The 16,823-nt window shown below is 47.4% G+C and overlaps 6 non-coding genes across 6 annotated transcripts; all 6 read left to right on the top strand.

Moving 5' to 3' along the window:
* Nucleotides 1–2,436: 2,436 nt before the first annotated feature.
* Trnak-cuu (transfer RNA lysine (anticodon CUU)) lies at nt 2,437–2,509 on the top strand. Its single transcript has one exon. It is a non-coding gene; the product is annotated as a tRNA-Lys (tRNA).
* Nucleotides 2,510–4,287: 1,778 nt separating this feature from the next.
* Trnak-cuu (transfer RNA lysine (anticodon CUU)) lies at nt 4,288–4,360 on the top strand. The gene has a single exon. It is a non-coding gene; the product is annotated as a tRNA-Lys (tRNA).
* A 6,635-nt stretch (nt 4,361–10,995) lies between these two features.
* Trnak-cuu (transfer RNA lysine (anticodon CUU)) lies at nt 10,996–11,068 on the top strand. The gene has a single exon. It is a non-coding gene; the product is annotated as a tRNA-Lys (tRNA).
* Nucleotides 11,069–12,494: 1,426 nt separating this feature from the next.
* Nucleotides 12,495–12,567, top strand: Trnak-cuu (transfer RNA lysine (anticodon CUU)). Its single transcript has one exon. It is a non-coding gene; the product is annotated as a tRNA-Lys (tRNA).
* A 1,449-nt stretch (nt 12,568–14,016) lies between these two features.
* On the top strand, nt 14,017–14,089 carry Trnak-cuu (transfer RNA lysine (anticodon CUU)). Its single transcript has one exon. It is a non-coding gene; the product is annotated as a tRNA-Lys (tRNA).
* Nucleotides 14,090–15,535: 1,446 nt separating this feature from the next.
* Trnak-cuu (transfer RNA lysine (anticodon CUU)) lies at nt 15,536–15,608 on the top strand. Its single transcript has one exon. It is a non-coding gene; the product is annotated as a tRNA-Lys (tRNA).
* Nucleotides 15,609–16,823: the final 1,215 nt, after the last annotated feature.

Below are 16,823 nucleotides of genomic sequence, written 5' to 3'. Positions count from 1 at the left end.
CTTTCCTCCATGGGAGTAATGTCTCAAACAGTCTACAATTTGATCGTTCCCTGGAAGACCAGTAGTAGCTTCCGATGCACATCTGGAGGCATTCAGTAATCTGTGGACTATCAGAGTGTTGTTGAAACACAGAAATTGCTTCGGGATTGTATACAACAGTCACCAAGCTCACTTTCCTCCATGGTAGTAATGTCTCAAATAGTCTACGCTTTGTCCGTTCCCTGGAAGACCAGTATTAGTTTCCGATGCACATCTGGAAACATTCTGTAATCTGTGGGCTATCCGAGTGTTGATGAAACACATAAAATTGCATCGGGATTGAATACAACAGTCACCATGCGCACTTTCCTCCATGGGAGTCATGTCTCAAACCGCCGACGGTTTGTTCGTTACCTGGAAGACCAGTAGTAGTTTCCAATGCACATCTGGAGGCATTCTGTAATCTGTGGACCTTCAAAGTGTTTATGAAACGAAATTGCCTCGGGATTCAATACAACAGTCACCATGCGCACTTTTCTCCATGGGAGTTGTGTCTCAAGCAGTCTACGCTTTGATCGTTCTCTGGAAGACCAGTAGTAGTTTCCGATGCACATCTGGAGGCATTCTGTAATCTGTGGACTATCGGAGTGTTTTGAAACTCCGAAATTGTATCGGGAATGAATACAACAGACACCATGCGCATTTTCCTCCATGGGAGTAATGTCTCAAACTGTCATCGCTTTGATCGTTCCCTGAAAGCCCAGTAGTACTTTTCGATGCACATCTTGAGGCATTCTGTAATCTGTGGACCTTCAAAGTGTTGATGAACCACAGAAATTGCATCGGGATTCAATACAACTGTCACCATGCGCACTTTCCTCCTAGGGTAGTAAAGTCTCAAAAAGTCTACGCTTTGATCGTTCCCTGGTAGACCAGTGGTAGTTTCCGATGCACATCTAGAGGCATTCTGTAATCTGTCGACTATCAGAGTGTTGTTGAAACACAGAAATTGCATCGGGATTCAATATAACAGTCGCCATGCGCACTTTCCTCCATGGGAGTAATGTCCCAAACAGTCTACGGTTTGATCGTTCCCTGGAAGACCAGTAGTAGTTTCCGATGCACATCTAGAGGCATTCTGTAATCTGTGGACTATTTGATGTTGATCAAACACAGAAATTGCATCGTGATTGAATACAACAGTCACCATGCGCACTTTCCTCCATGGGAGTAGTGTCTCAAACAGTCTACCCTTTGACCGTTCCCTGGAAGACCAGTAGTAGTTTTCGATGCACATCTGGAGGCATTCTGTAATCTGCAGACCTTCAAAGTGTTGATGAAACACAGAAATTGCCTCGGGATTGAATACAACGTTCACTATGCGCACTTTCCTCCTTTGGAGAAATGTCTCAAACAGTCTAAGTTCTGATCGTTCCCTGGAAGACTTGTATTAGTTTCCGATGCACATCTGGAGGCATTTTGTAATCTGTGGACCTTCAAAGTGTTGATGAAACACAGAAATTGCATCGGGATTGAATACAACAGTCACCAAGCGCACTTTCCTCCATGGGAATCATGTCTCAAATCGTCTACGCTTCGATCGTCACCTGGAAGACCAGTAGTAGTTCCGATGCACATCTGGGGGCATTCTGTAATCTGTGGACTATCAGAGTGTTGTTGAAATACAGAAGTTGACTCTGGATTGAATACAACAGTGGCAAATGCGGCGAGGCACGCCCTGACTTCCATTCCGTATGCACAAAGTGTGTGGTCTTGTTTCCCAGTCTATATTTGGTCGGTCACGTAAGAGGTTGAATGTAACGAATGGGTGGGAAAGAGCAAGGGCAGCGGCTGTGTAGAACGAAAACACAAATTATCAGGGGTGTGAGCGTTTCGAGATGAGTCATATACAAGTTGCACTTGGTCGTCAGTGACTGTGTGGCCTAATGGATAAGGCGCCGGACTTCGGATCTGAAGATTACAGGTTCGAGTCCTGTCACGCTCGTGCTTTATCAGTTCTGAAAAAGAAACATACCGTTTTAATGTAGCATTTGAGCAGTACGAAACCGTCTGAATGTTGCTGTTGACCATTTTCTGCTTGGAGATGCTCTTGAGCTTGAAACACACACTACAAGACCGGTGTTAACTAGCGAAATGGTCGGCAGAGTGCCGTCACCGCGAGTTTCCACTGGCACTTGCACATCTAAAACAACGTCGGAAAGTAACTCGTTCGCCTTTTGAGTCACATCAAGAATGAGTGTTAATTTTGACGCCACTAGCTCAGCAGGTTGTCATGCAATTCCTTTACCTCTCAGAAATGATTATGAAATAAAAGTGAAGTACGTGACGAGCGTGACGTTAGGAAAGCATTAGGCAGCATGGAGAGATTCTGTATGGGACCACCCAACCCAAACGAGTACTGTGTGACGTGCTGCCCGGCAAGTATTCACCGAAGCAGCCCGGCTAGCGCAGTCGGTAGAGCATGAGACTCTTAATCTCAGGGTCGTGGGTTCGAGCCCCACGCTGGGCTTAACGGAATTTTGTTCCGCTGCAGATGTAAATTGCCGTTTTTCCGATTAACGTGATGTAATGGAAATAGCAACTATAAATTTTGTCTACGTCTCTGTCAGTCACAGGGAAACTGTATTTGAAGGTGAAGGTGATTTTGTAGACATGTGTGAAAGACATGTTCTGAAATGCAAGTGTTGTTGTTTGGAGAGGAAATCGGTTACGAGTTAGATGTGTAGCCAAGCAGTAATGGGTCGCCATAGCTGCAAATATTAGTCGGTAATATGAAGTGTTGTCAGCTGAAGTCTGAGCATGAGACTCTTAACATTTTGGTCGTGGGTTCGAGCCCCACGCTGGGCCGAACGGAATTTTGTTCCGCTGCAGATGTAAATTACCGTTTTTCTGATTAACGTGATGTAATGGAAATAGCAACTATAAACTTTGCCTACGTCTCTGTCAGTCGCAAGGAAACTGTATTTGAAGGTGAAGGTGATTTTGTAGACACGTGTGAAAGACATGTTCTGAAATGCAAGTGTTGTTGTTTGGAGAGCACATCGGTTACGTGTCAGATGTGTAGCCAAGCAGTAATGGGTCGCCATAGCTGCAAATATTAGTCGGTAATATGAAGTGTTGTCAGCTGAAGTTTGAGGATCCAGACGACCGTAAGGAGGAAGTACGCAAAAGTACCGCTAGGCCGCGCCTCTTTAGCTCAGTGGTAGAGCACTGGTCTAGTAAACCAAGGGTTGTGAGTTCCATCCTCAAAGTAGGAAATCCAATTTTGGAAATCAGTTGCGCGTCGTGGCCGTATAGCAAACAGTATCTGTGATGACGAACAATTAGCGACATGCCTTTTATTAAGAATTACTCTCAGATGTGATTAAGTCGAATGGCGCAGGTAAAGCCTTTGCCAAAGCGGTACAGTATAAGGTGGGACGAGGCAGTCTGAATTACATTTTATAGATGTATTTCTCACATATGTCAGAGCCTCTCGCGGTCGTCGTCGTCGTCGTCGTCATCGCCGACGCCGCTGCTTCTGCAGAAGTAGCAAATGGCCATCGTGTCAAATGCGGCGAGGCACGCCCTGCCTTCGATTCCGTATGCACAAAGTGTGTGGTCTTGTTTCCCAGTCTATATTTGGTCGGTCACGTAAGAGGTTGAATGTAACGAATGGGTGGGAAAGAGCAAGGGGCAGCGGCTGTGTAGTATGAAAACACAAATTATCAGGGGTGTGAGCGTTTCGAGATGAGTCATATACAAGTTGCACTTGGTCGTCAGTGACTGTGTGGCCTAATGGATAAGGCGCCGCACTTCGGAACTGAAGATTACAGGTTCGAGTCCTCTCACGCTCGTGTTTTATCAGTTCTGAAAAAGAAACATTCCGTTTTAATGTAGCACTTAAGCAGTACGAAACCGTCTGAATGTTGCTGTTGACCATTTTCTGCTTGGAGATGCTCTTGAGGTTGAAACACACACAACAAGCCCGGTGTTAACTAGCGAAATTGTCGGCAGAGTGCCGTCGCCGCGAGTTTTCACTGGCACTTGCACATCTAAAACAACGTCGGAAAGTAACTCGTCGCCTTTTGTGTCACATCAAGTATGAGTGTTAATTTTGACGCCACTAGCTCTGCAGGTTGTGATGCAATTCCTTTACTTCTCAGAAATGATTATGAAATAAAAGTGAAGTACGTGACGAGTGTGACGTTAGTAAAACATTAGGCAGCATGGAGAGATTCTGTATGGGACCACCCAACCCAAACGAGTACTGTGTGACGTGCTGCCCGGCAAGTATTCACCGAAGCAGCCCGGCTAGCTCAGTCGGTAGAGCATAAAACTCTTAATCTCAGGGTCGTTTGTTCGAGCCCCACGCTGGGCGGAATGGAATTTTGTTCCGCTGCAGATGTAAATTACCGTTTTTCTGAGTAACGTGATGTAATGTAAATAGCAACTTTAAACTTTGCCTACGTCTCTGTCAGTCGCAAGGAAACTGTATTTGAAGGTGAAGGTGATTTTGTAGACACGTGTAAAAGACATGTTCTGAAATGCAAGTGTTGTTGTTTGGAGAGCACATCGGTTACGTGTCAGATGTGTAGCCAAGCAGTAATGGGTCGCCATAGCTGCAAATATTAGTCGGTAATATGAAGTGTTGTCAGCTGAAGTTTGAGGATCCTGACGACCGTAAGGACGAAGTACGCAAAGGCATCGCTAGGCCGCGCCTCTTTAGCTCAGTGGACACAGTTCGGCGCTAGCGGCCGTGCGGAGCGGAGGTCCGATACTTCCGCCTGTGCGGCGTGTGCGAGTGTTTGTTTACTTGTGGACTTAGTCTGCGCGCGGGCTAATAACAACGATCATGGCGAACAAGTACAGAAAAACTACATTACGATTCAATTTCTGCAAAGACTACGAAAGACCAAAGGCTTTAGCAGTGGAACGATTCATACGTGAGGACGTCAAGATACCGCCAAACGATATTGTCGGAATTCACCTGTCCATCGTTAGTCCCACGGTGTATGTTAAGATGGTAAATGACGCGGCGTGTGAGAGAATTCTACGGGCGACAAAAGCAGGTCTCCGATTTTGCCATAGTGACGGGAATGTCGGCACGGTAACTGTAGAACATGCTGGTCTGGGTGTACGGACAATACGTGTTTTTGAGCTGCCATTTGAGTTCCCGGCTGACGAAGTTATTGAGGCTTTTAAGCCATACGGCACGGTACATGGTCACACAGCAGAACGCTTTACACAATTCGCCACGTACCCCGTGCTTAACGGAGTGAGACAGATCACTATTGATCTTCAGAAGCATGTACCGTCCTATCTGACAATTGGTGGTTGTAGGGCGGTGGTGATTTACGATCGGCAACCACGTACATGTTCTGGCTGTGGCCAGGAGGGACACCTCAGGTCGAACTGTATGCAACGGCGGATTACGCAAGTGCTTTCAGATGTGCGGGAGCCGTCGCCAGAGATGACAGTACTACCGATCACCTATGCCAAAGCCCTCACTGCGTCCGCTGATGACCGAAAGGACACAGCCCCGGTGGAAGTTCCCGATGGCACTCTCCGAAACCTTGTAGCACACGTCGGGATGACAGAGGATGCTGCTCCATCTAGCATACAATCTACGGCGACAACACCAGTTGACACCGAACTCCTACCAAGCACACCGATAGTACACGAAGCAGTTCCAGCCACTACGGATGCTGTTCCGTCTGGAACGCACTCTGTGACGACAACATCAGTTTCGACCGAACTCCCGCCAACTACAACGATGGGACTCGAAACACTTCCAGTTCCTACGGATGCTTTTCTGTCGGGCAGCCGTGATTCCCTACAATCTGAGGACACGGAAGGAAGATCACGCAAACAACGTTCCCCGAAAAGGAGGAAACGGCGTCGTCGCACGACATCTCCTAGGGATGACTCCCCTTGCCCCGACGACGATGCGCCTGTGGAGCAAGACGACACAACAGCCTCTACGAAGCAGGATGAGGCAATGGAAACTGTTCGATCAGACCCGCAGCGGTCTGTCACATTGACGGTAGCGGGACGTGGTGATGCTGAAGAGGAACGACAACCAGTTGGCTCTCCAGACGCAGATGCTGTGGCTATGGACACGAATATATCACTGCATGCAAAGATGTGGTATGACGATATTGAGGAGGCGCCGGACGTCATACAGAGGCAGCCGGCACTCACAAAGACGGCCTAGTAATTGCTGAAGGTGAAGAGAGAGGGGCGAGAGAACGTCTTCTAACTCAGCCCCCAGCGCCGATGCAGGGAGATATTGTTGCGCCTCGACAGAGTGGGATTCAACGCCATGCGAACCGTATTGCGACATTAAATATAAATGACGTGCGTTCACCAACCAAAATACACCTACTGAAGGAAACGATTTGGGCATCTGATGCGGATATTGCTTTGCTGCAGGAAGTCCACATAGCTGCACTCCCACACATCGCAGGCTACCAATCCTATTCGTCACATGGAGATCACAATGGGAGTGGGGTGGCAGTTTACGTGCGAGATGGCTTACCCGTGGAAAACGTGTGTTACCTTCCGTCGGCCCGGGGAATGGCTTTCACGACGTTTGGGACACGCATCATCAATCTTTATGCACCGTCGGGAAACAATCGGCGGCGGGAAAGGGCGCGATTTTATGCAGAAGATATTGCACCACTTTTCCATGGACGTTATGAATGTGTAATAATTGGTGGAGATTTCAACTGTGTTCTCAGCCAGAAAGACCAATGGCCGCAAGCAAACATCAGCCAGGAGTTGCGAATCGTTGTCAGCGACCTTGTACTTAGTGACACGTGGGAATTACGACATGGAGATGCACCGGGATACACCTATGTGACCAGTCATTCGGCGAGCAGATTAGATCGCATTTATATCTCACGGGCTCATGCAAATGATGTCCAGGACGCGGAACGCTGGCCATTGGCATTTTCCGATCACAGCGCTTACATCTGTACGGTGCTTCTTCCCCGTAGAGAGGTGTGGAACAGCAAGGCCCCGTGGAAATTAAACATTCAACATCTACATGATCCCGAATGTCGTCAACGGATCCTTGAGACATGGACGATGTGCGAGCGAAAGGTTGGAAGGTATGCGACGAAGCTTGATAGGTGGCTGACTTGTGCTAAACCGGCGCTTCGCTGTACGTTCATCTCATATAGCAGGGAGATGGCCGAATGGCGCCGCCGTACGACCGACTTTTATTTTGCAGCGCTGCGCGAACTGGACGATGATCCGCCGGGACCGGACGTCTGGATCGAACGCAAAAGGATAAAAGCTAAATTAGTGGCTTTAGCTCGTAAACATCTTCAGGGAACCATGGTGCGCGCCAGATGTCACGATACGATACGACACGAGATTCCTTCTATGCACCACGTCGTGAATGAACGAAAGCACCGACGACGCGTTTTGGTACGGGAGTTAATTACCCGCGAAGACCGAAGAGTGACGCGTCAAGCGGACATTGTCTCTGCATTCGTCGACCATTACCAACACATCTATCGGGAGGAAGCAGCCCGTGTTGATGACCTCGCACGTATAGCCACATACGTCTCCCGTACACTAACGGTGGAAGACGCTGGAACCTTATTGGAAGCTATTAGCTGTGAGGAAGTACATGATGCGATCGCAAAGGGTGCGTTGAATCGCTCCCCAGGCATTGATGGACTTCCTGCTGAATTTTATCGAGAATTTCGCAACGAAATGGCACCGCGATGGACGGAAATGTACAACGAGTTGTTAAATTCCGATGCACCTATTCCACCGGCTTTTATGGAAGGCCTCTTGGTGCCAGTACATAAACCGAAGCCAGGAATTACGGTCACACATTATCGCCCCATCACCCTGCTTAATGCAGATGCAGATGCAGATGCAGATTTGCACGGATGCTAGCGTCCCGATGTCGTATGTTAATTCGTAGCGTTCTCTCCCCAGAACAGACGACACCGGGTGGATCGGTGAATGTGCAAACAGCTACTAGCGAATGCCGTGATGTAATAGCGCTGGCGGAGGAGTGCCGGCTTAAAGCGGCGATGGTGGCGGTTGATTTTGACAGTGCTTTTGATAAGGTGCGCCACAACTATCTGTACGCTGTACTGGAACAATTGGGATTTCCAGACTGTTTTACTGGTCTCATTAGAAGGATTTATGGGAGCGCACAATCCTTGGTACATGTTAATGGGCGTATAGCAGGACCCATTCAAATTCGACGTTCCATTCGCCAGGGCTGCCCTCTTTCGATGCTGCTGTTCGCGATAGCGTTGGAACCATTAATTGGGAGGCTAACAAATTCTCTTTCTGGGGTGGAACTGCGGGGCTACACCTTCAAATGTCGTGCTTATGCGGACGACCTCCTGCTGCTCGTTCGTTCTGAGGAAGAGGTGAAGACGGTTCTTGAACTGTTGTTGGACCACAGTGTGACGGCGGGTAGTGCAGTGAACATGAACAAATCGGCAGCAATGCCGGTTGGAAAGGGCCTTACGCCGGAAGAAATCAGTCCATTTCCTTATGTGCAACAATTCCGCTATCTCGGCATAGACTTTACCTCATCTGTGAAACATACTGCGGCAGTTAACTACCGACGTATTTTACAGACAACACGTACCATGGTCCGCCAACATCTCCTACGACGCCTTGATCCTTTGCAGCGAGTCGAATATCTGAACACTTATGTGGTTTCTCGAATGGTGCATATTTCGCAGATCCTGCCCCTACCACTCACGCTCGGGCATCGACTTCAATCAGCACTAGGCTATTTTGTGATGATTGGGTCGCCCCTCAAGGTGCGATACGCAACGCTCACGCTCCCTACGGACAAGGGGGGACTCGGACTTACGAATGTTCGCTGCCGAGCAACGGCGCTCCTTCTAGCCACGATGTACAAGCAATGGCGTAGCGGGCGTGATTCCCTTACATCCCGCCTACTGGATCTCCTAGTTCCAGTGTCCCTCACACCTCCGGTGGCGGTGGGCAACATTACGCCACATTTTGCGCATGTATCAACATTTATCGTGGAACTTAGTTATATCAGAGACGAGCTTCCGCGCACGAGACCACCATGCGCGAAGGATTTTTATGTTTGGCTGCTACGACTGATAAGTCGTAATGTCATTGAACTGAAACACCCCACGTTGCATTGGCCGAAGATTTGGAGACATGTTCACCAAAAATTCTTTCCTACCTTCGTTCGGGCACTGTGGTTCTCTGTCACCTGTGGCAAGTTCAACACCAACCAACGACTCCATGCAATTGGACTAGTGGACACTCCACTGTGCCCGAAATGTCGCCAAGTGGATGACGACCATCACCGCTTAACTTGTATCGCGGTGGAGGACGTATGGCTCCTAGGACGACAGATGGTGGCTTGCTACCTCCGTGTGACCCCGCAACATATTACACCTGCTTCCTTCTTACATCCGGAGAGTGACTACTTTCCGGCGGCCAAATCACAGTCGATCATCTGGGTCAAAGGTTGGACGATCGCGTACCTCTATGGGGATGCTGCCAAGTCGCGACTCGACTTTTGGTATTTCTTACAGCAAGCCCACTATGAGGTTCATAGATGGTCACACTATCGGAAAACCTTTGCCAACTATCTTCAGGCAGTCTTCCTCGACCCCCCACGCAGTTAGGATGTGCCGGGTGCAGTCGGTGTGCACATTTGACAGCTGATAATGAACCTCACGCTTCTCTCAACGCTCCATATGTAATGCACATACTATACCATGAAATGATCTACATGATCTACATGTTCCTTTTAACAGGGTGATTGTGGAAAATAAATAAATATAATAAATAAAAACAACATCCCTGTATCCCTTTTCCTTTACATTTTGTGATTTATTGTACAATGATTTTCTTTTGTTTTTGTTTTTGCAGAGGATGCATTAAAAAAAAAAAAAAAAGTGGTAGAGCACTGGTCTAGTAAACCAAGGGTCGTGAGTTCCATCCTCAAAGTAGGAAGTCGAATTTTGGAAATCAGTTGCGCGTCTTGGCCGTATAGCAGACAGTATCTGTGATGACGAACAATTAGCGACATGCCTTTTATTAAGAATTACTCTCAGATGTGATTAAGGCGAATGGCGCAGATAAAGCCTTTGCCAAAGCGGTACAGCATAAGGTGGGACGAGGCAGTCTGAATTACATTTTATAGATGTATTTCTCACATATGTCAGAGCCTCTCGCGGTCGTCGTCGTCGTCGTCGTCGTCGTCGTCGCCGCCGCTTCTGCAGAAGTAGCAAATGACCATCGTGGCAAATGCGGCGAGGCACGCCCTGCCTTCCATTCCGTATGCACAAAGTGTGTGGTCTTGTTTCCCAGTCTATATTTGGTCGGTCACGTAAGAGGTTGATGTAACGAATGGGTGGGAAAGAGCAAGGGCAGCGGCTGTGTAGAACGAAAACACAAATTATCAGGGGTGTTAGCGTTTCGAGATGAGTCATATACAAGTTGCACTTGGTCGTCAGTGACTGTGTGGCCTAATGGATAAGGCGCCGGACTTCGGATATGAAGATTACAGATTCGAATGCTGTCACGCTCGTGTTTTATCAGTTCTGAAAAAGAAACATACCGTTTTAATGTAGCATTTGAGCAGTACGAAACCGTCTGAATGTTGCTGTTGACCATTTTCTGCTTGGAGATGCTCTTGAGTTTGAAACACACACTACAAGACCGGTTTTAACTAGCGAAATGGTCGGCAGAATGCCGTCACCGCGAGTTTCCACTGGCACTTGCACATCTAAATCAACGTCGGAAAGTAACTCGTTCGCCTTTTGAGTCACATCAAGTATGAGTGTTAATTTTGACGCCACTAGCTCAGCAGGTTGTCATGCAATTCCTTTACCTCTCAGAAATGATTATGAAATAAAAGTGAAGTACGTGACGAGTGTGACGTTAGGAAAACATTAGGCAGCATGGAGAGATTCTGTATGGGACCACCCAACCCAAACGAGTACTGTGTGACGTGCTGCCCGGCAAGTATTCACCGAAGCAGCCCGGCTAGCTCAGTCGGTAGAGCATGAGACTCTTAATCTCAGGGTCGTGGGTTCGAGCCCCACGCTGGGCTTAACGGAACTTTGTTCCGCTGCAGATGTAAATTACCGTTTTTCTGATTAACGTGATGTAATGGAAATAGCAACTATAAATTTTGCCTACATCTCTGTCAGTCACACGGAAGCTGTATTTGAAGGTGAAGGTGATTTTGTAGACATGTGTGAAAGACATGTTCTGAAATGCAAGTGTTGTTGTTTGGAGAGGACATCGGTTACGTGTCAGATGTGTAGCCAAGCAGTAATGGGTCGCCATAGCTGCAAATATTTGTCGGTAATATGAAGTGTTGTCAGCTGAAGTCTGATGATCCAGACGACCGTAAAGACGAAGTACGCAAAAGCATCGCTAGGCCGCGCCTCTTTAGCTCAGTGGTAGAGCAGTGGACTAGTAAACCAAGGTTCGTGAGTTCCATCCTCAAAGGAAGAAGTCGAATTTTGGAAATCAGTTGCGCGTCGTGGCTGTATAGCAAACAGTATCTGTGATGACGAACAATTACCGACATGCCTTTTATTAAGAATTACTCTCAGATGTGATTAAGGCGAATGGCGCAGATAAAGCCTTTGCCAAAGCGGTACAGCATAAGGTGGGACGAGGCAGTCTGAATTACATTTTATAGATGTATTTCTCACATATGTCAGAGCCTCTCGCGGTCGTCGTCGTTGCCGCCGCCGCTTCTGCAGAAGTAGCAAATGGCCATCGTGGCAAATGCGGCGAGGCACGCCCTGCCTTCGATTCCGTATGCACAAAGTGTGTGGTCTTGTTTCCCAGTCTATATTTGGTCGGTCACGTAAGAGGTTGAATGTAACGAATGGGTGGGAAAGAGCAAGGGCAGCGGCTGTGTAGAACGAAAACACAAATTATCAGGGGTGTGAGCGTTTCGAGATGAGTCATATACAAGTTGCACTTGGTCGTCAGTGACTGTGTGGCCTAATGGATAAGGCGTCGGACTTCGGATATGAAGATTACAGGTTCGAATGCTGTCACGCTCGTGTTTTATCAGTTCTAAAAAAGAAACATACCGCTTTTAATGTAGCATTTGAGCAGTACGAAACCATCTGAATGTTGCTGTTGACCATTTTCTGCTTGGAGATGCTCTTGAGCTTGAAACACACACTACAAGACCGGTGTTAACTAGCGAAATGGTCGGCAGAGTGCCGTCACCGCGAGTTTCCACTCGCACTTGCACATCTAAAACAACGTCGGAAAGTAACTCGTTCGCCTTTTGAGTCACATCAAGTATGAGTGTTAATTTTGACGCCACTAGCTCAGCAGGTTGTCATGCAATTCCTTTACCTCTCAGAAATGATTATGAAATAAAAGTGAAGTACGTGACGAGTGTGACGTTAGGAAAACATTAGGCAGCATGGAGAGATTCTGTATGGGACCACCCAACCCAAACGAGTACTGTGTGACGTGCTGCCCGGCAAGTATTCACCTAAGCAGCCCGGCTAGCTCAGTCGGTAGAGCATGAGACTCTTAATCTCAGGGTCGTGGGTTCGAGCCCCACGCTGGGCGGAACGGAATTTTGTTCCGCTGCAGATGTAAATTACCGTTTTTCTGATTAACGTGATGTAATGGAAATAGCAACTTTAAACTTTGCCTACGTCTCTGTCAGTCGCAAGGAAACTGTATTTGAAGGTGAAGGTGATTTTGTAGACCTGTGTGAAAGACATGTTCTGAAATGCAAGTGTTGTTGTTTGGAGAGGACATCGGTTACGTGTCAGATGTGTAGCCAAGCAGTAATGGGTCGCCATAGCTGCAAATATTAGTCGGTAATATGAAGTGTTCTCAGCTGAAGTCTGATGATCCAGACGACCGTAAGGACGAAGTACGCAAAAGTATCGCTAGGCCGCGCCCCTTTAGCTCAGTGGTAGAGCGCTGGACTAGTAAACCAAGGGTCGTGAGTTCCATCCTCAAAGGTAGAAGTCGAATTTTGGAAATCAGTTGCGCGTCGTGGCTGTATAGCAAACAGTATCTGTGATGACGAACAATTAGCGACATGCCTTTTATTAAGAATTACTCTCAGATGTGATTAAGGCGAATGGCGCAGATAAAGCCTTTGCCAAAGCAGTACAGCATAAGGTGGGACGAGGCAGTCTGAATTACATTTTATAGATGTATTTCTCACATATGTCAGAGCCTCTCGCGGTCGTCGTCGTCGTCGTCGTCGTCGTCGTCGTCGTCGACGCCGCCGCTTCTGCAGAAGTAGCAAATGGCCATCGTGGCAAACGCGGCGAGGCACGCCCTGCCTTTGATTCCGTATGCACAAAGTGTGTGGTCTTGTTTCCCAGTCTATATTTGGTCGGTCACGTAAGAGGTTGAATGTAACGAATGGGTCTGAAAGAGCAAGGGCAGCGGCTGTGTAGAACGAAAACACAAATTATCAGGGGTGTGAGCGTTTCGAGATGAGTCATATACAAGTTGAACTTGGTTGTCAGTGACTGTGTGGCCTAATGGGTAAGGCGTCGGACTTCGGATCTGAAGATTACAGTTTCGAATGCTGTCAAACTTGTGTTTTATCAGTTCTGAAAAAGAAACATACCGTTTTAATGTAGCATTTGAGCAGTACGAAACCGTCTGAATGTTGCTGTTGACCATTTTCTGCTTGGAGATGCTCTTGAGCTTGAAACACACACTACAAGACCGGTGTTAACTAGCGAAATGGTCGGCAGAGTGCCGTCACCGCGAGTTTCCACTGGCACTTGCACATCTAAAACAACGTCGGAAAGTAACTCGTTCGCCTTTTGAGTCACATCAAGTATGAGTGTTAATTTTGACGCCACTAGCTCTGCAGGTTGTCATGCAATTCCTTTACCTCTCAGAAATGATTATGAAATAAAAGTGAAGTACGTGACAAGTGTGACGTTAGGAAAACATTAGGCAGCATAGAGAGATTCTGTATGGGACCACCCAACCCAAACGAGTACTGTGTGACGTGCTGCCCGGCAAGTATTCACCGAAGCAGCCCGGCTAGCTCAGTCGGTAGAGCATGAGACTCTTAATCTCAGGGTCATGGGTTTGAGCCCCACGCTGGGTGGAACGGAATTTTGTTCCGCTGCTGATGTAAATTAACGTTTTTCTGATTAACGTGATGTAATGGAAATAGCAACTATAAACTTTGCCTACGTCTCTGTCAGTCACAAGGAAACTGTATTTGAAGGTGAAGGTGATTTTGTAGACATGTGTGAAAGACATGTTCTGAAATGCAAGTGTTGTTGTTTGGAGAGGACATCGGTTACGTGTCAGATGTGTAGCCAAGCAGTAATGGGTCGCCATAGCTGCAAATATTAGTCGGTAATATGAAGTGTTGTCAGCTGAAGTCTGATGATCCAGACGACCGTAAGGACGAAGTACGCAAATGTATCGCTAGGCCGCGCCCCTTTAGCTCAGTGGTAGAGCGCTGGACTAGTAAACCAAGGGTCGTGAGTTCAATCCTCAAAGGAAGAAGTCGAATTTTGGAAATCAGTTGCGCGTCGTGGCTGTATAGCAAACAGTATCTGTGATGACGAACAATTAGCGACATGCCTTTTATTAAGAATTACTCTCAGATGTGATTAAGGCGAATGGCGCAGATAAAGCCTTTGCCAAAGCAGTACAGCATAAGGTGGGACGAGGCAGTCTGAATTACATTTTATAGATGTATTTCTCACATATGTCAGAGCCTCTCGCGGTCGTCGTCGTCGTCGTCGTCGTCGTCGTCGTCGCCGCCGCCGCTTCTGCAGAAGTAGCAAATGGCCATCGTGGCAAACGCGGCGAGGCACGCCCTGCCTTTGATTCCGTATGCACAAAGTGTGTGGTCTTGTTTCCCAGTCTATATTTGGTCGGTCACGTAAGAGGTTGAATGTAACGAATGGGTCTGAAAGAGCAAGGGCAGCGGCTGTGTAGAACGAAAACACAAATTATCAGGGGTGTGAGCGTTTCGAGATGAGTCATATACAAGTTGAACTTGATTGTCAGTGACTGTGTGGCCTAATGGATAAGGCGTCGGACTTCGGATCTGAAGATTACAGGTTCGAATGCTGTCAGACTTGTGTTTTATCAGTTCTGAAAAAGAAACATACCGTTTTAATGTAGCATTTGAGCAGTACGAAACCGTCTGAATGTTGCTGTTGACCATTTTCTGCTTGGAGACGCTCTTGAGTTTGTAACACATACTACAAGACCGGTTTTAACTAGCGAAATGGTCGGCAGAATGCCGTCACCGCGAGTTTCCACTGGCACTTGCACATCTAAATCAACGTCGGAAAGTAACTCGTTCGCCTTTTGAGTCACATCAAGTATGAGTGTTAATTTTGACGCCACTAGCTCAGCAGGTTGTCATGCAATTCCTTTACCTCTCAGAAATGATTATGAAATAAAAGTGAAGTACGTGACGAGTGTGACGTTAGGAAAACATTAGGCAGCATGGAGAGATTCTGAATGGGACCACCCAACCCAAACGAGTACTGTGTGACGTACTGCCCGGCAAGTATTCACCGAAGCAGCCCGGCTAGCTCAGTCGGTAGAGCATGAGACTCTTAATCTCAGGGTCGTGGGTTCGAGCCCCACGCTGGGCTTAACGGAACTTTGTTCCGCTGCAGATGTAAATTACCGTTTTTCTGATTAACGTGATGTAATGGAAATAGCAACTATAAATTTTGCCTACATCTCTGTCAGTCACACGGAAGCTGTATTTGAAGGTGAAGGTGATTTTGTAGACATGTGTGAAAGACATGTTCTGAAATGCAAGTGTTGTTGTTTGGAGAGGACATCGGTTACGTGTCAGATGTGTAGCCAAGCAGTAATGGGTCGCCATAGCTGCAAATATTAGTCGGTAATATGAAGTGTTCTCAGCTGAAGTCTGATGATCCAGACGACCGTAAGGACGAAGTACGCAAAAGTATCGCTAGGCCGCGCCCCTTTAGCTCAGTGGTAGAGCGCTGGACTAGTAAACCAAGGGTCGTGAGTTCCATCCTCAAAGGTAGAAGTCGAATTTTGGAAATCAGTTGCGCGTCGTGGCTGTATAGCAAACAGTATCTGTGATGACGAACAATTAGCGACATGCCTTTTATTAAGAATTACTCTCAGATGTGATTAAGGCGAATGGCGCAGATAAAGCCTTTGCCAAAGCAGTACAGCATAAGGTGGGACGAGGCAGTCTGAATTACATTTTATAGATGTATTTCTCACATATGTCAGAGCCTCTCGCGGTCGTCGTCGTCGTCGTCGTCGTCGTCGTCGTCGTCGCCGCCGCCGCTTCTGCAGAAGTAGCAAATGGCCATCGTGGCAAACGCGGCGAGGCACGCCCTGCCTTTGATTCCGTATGCACAAAGTGTGTGGTCTTGTTTCCCAGTCTATATTTGGTCGGTCACGTAAGAGGTTGAATGTAACGAATGGGTCTGAAAGAGCAAGGGCAGCGGCTGTGTAGAACGAAAACACAAATTATCAGGGGTGTGAGCGTTTCGAGATGAGTCATATACAAGTTGAACTTGGTTGTCAGTGACTGTGTGGCCTAATGGATAAGGCGTCGGACTTCGGATCTGAAGATTACAGGTTCGAATGCTGTCAGACTTGTGTTTTATCAGTTCTGAAAAAGAAACATACCGTTTTAATGTAGCATTTGAGCAGTACGAAACCGTCTGAATGTTGCTGTTGACCATTTTCTGCTTGGAGATGCTCTTGAGCTTGAAACACACACTACAAGACCGGTGTTAACTAGCGAAATGGTCGGCAGAGTGCCGTCACCGCGAGTTTCCACTGGCACTTGCACATCTAAAACAACGTCGGAAAGT

The sequence above is a fragment of the Schistocerca gregaria genome, chromosome 8 (assembly GCF_023897955.1).
Source record: "Schistocerca gregaria isolate iqSchGreg1 chromosome 8, iqSchGreg1.2, whole genome shotgun sequence".
NCBI lineage: Eukaryota > Metazoa > Arthropoda > Insecta > Orthoptera > Acrididae > Schistocerca > Schistocerca gregaria.
Note: the sequence above shows the minus strand (reverse complement) of the source record. Positions and strands in the feature narration are given on the sequence as shown.